The 1,439-nt window shown below is 48.9% G+C and overlaps 1 protein-coding gene across 3 annotated transcripts in view; it reads left to right on the top strand.

Annotated features, from left to right (window-relative positions):
• LOC122562281 (protein kinase C alpha type) overlaps positions 1 to 1,439 on the top strand; it is a 381,850-nt gene that overhangs the window by 164,578 nt on the left and 215,833 nt on the right. The gene's annotated exons all lie outside the window — the stretch shown is intronic.

Here is a 1,439-nt window from a genome sequence, read left to right as displayed (position 1 = left end):
CACCCCCACCCTCCTCTAGCTTATCTCTCCACGCTTCAGGCCCTGTGCCTTTAATCCTGATGAAGGGCTTTTGCCCGAAACATCAATTTCGAAGCTCCTTGGATGCTGCCTGAACTGCTGTGCTCTTCCAGCATCACTAATCCAAAATCTGGTTTCCAGCATCTGCAGTCATTGTTTTTACCTAGAAGGGGAGTGTAGTTCAGGGACTGGTGAGAAACATTCCAGCCATTGTGGTGAGGGAATGTCTGGACCTCTGAGCCAGGAGGCCTGGGTTCAAGTCCCAGCTGCTCCGGAGGTGTTTTGTGACACCTCTGAACAGGTTGGTTAGGAAATATCAATGCTGTCCTGACCATAGGTATTCTGTGGTGCGCTGTAATGTCCCTACCTCTGAGGCAGGAGGCAGTGCACCAGAACTGTGTTATAACACGCCTGAGGAGGTTGGTGGAAAATTTCCATCTTATTCTGGTCACCAACTCCCCGTGTCCGTCCTGGGGTGTGCTGCCTTATCAGAGGCACAGTCTTATGGACCATGACGTTAAACTGAGGCCCACCACCCATCCCACAGCTGGATGTTAAAGATCCCATGACTGTATTTTGGAGGACAAGTAGGGAGCCAGCCCCCGTTACCGTGAGTCGTATTTATCCCTCAGCTATCAGCACACAATCCTGATTGGAACACTCACTGAGGGATGTGTGGTTCCCCTGGATAGTTCCTCAATATAAAACAAACATTCCTGCTCTGTCTGGTCAGAATTCCCATTGCTATCTGTGAGAATTCCCATTGCTGTCTCTGAGATCTTCCCGTACACAACCTGTCTGTGTTGTTCCCTGAACCCGACAGGGACTGTGCAACAAAACAACATTAATTTACTAAACAAAACAACTTTAATTGTCTGGAAAGTAGTTTTGAGCTTCCCAATGTTATAAAAGGGGCTGCAGAGAAAGTTCTTTCTTTTTACTGAGGAACTAACCTGGCAATCGCAGGAGCGCTCACAAAGCGAGAGGTATTTCAATCAGGATTTCACATTGTTAAGCAGCTCGATCAATGTGATGCTCCTTGCTAATGATGGGTTACCATGGTGATGGTGCAGACCTCTGCTTCCACTGGAGTGAAGGCAGTGACACACCAACATGGGAGACGCTTGGAAAGCTCTGGAAAATTTGGCTGTTTGCCAACTGCAATTTGTGCCGTTTCTCCACAACTTCCTCGTGAAAGGTTCAGCAGCATCAGTGTTTCTTTCTGTTTAAAGGTCTCTCCGAACTTGGTGACTGCAGCAACCCTGCACAGCACAAACCACAGGCCGGAGTGACATGGAGGACCCTGCCCACCTCCCCGACACACACTCACACACAAACACACTCACTCACACACCCACACACTCACTCACTCACACTCACTCACACACACACACACACACACCCACACATCCACAAACACA

The sequence above is a fragment of the Chiloscyllium plagiosum genome, chromosome 24, assembly GCF_004010195.1.
Source record: "Chiloscyllium plagiosum isolate BGI_BamShark_2017 chromosome 24, ASM401019v2, whole genome shotgun sequence".
NCBI classification, from domain to species: Eukaryota; Metazoa; Chordata; class Chondrichthyes; order Orectolobiformes; family Hemiscylliidae; genus Chiloscyllium; species Chiloscyllium plagiosum.
Note: the sequence above shows the minus strand (reverse complement) of the source record. Positions and strands in the feature narration are given on the sequence as shown.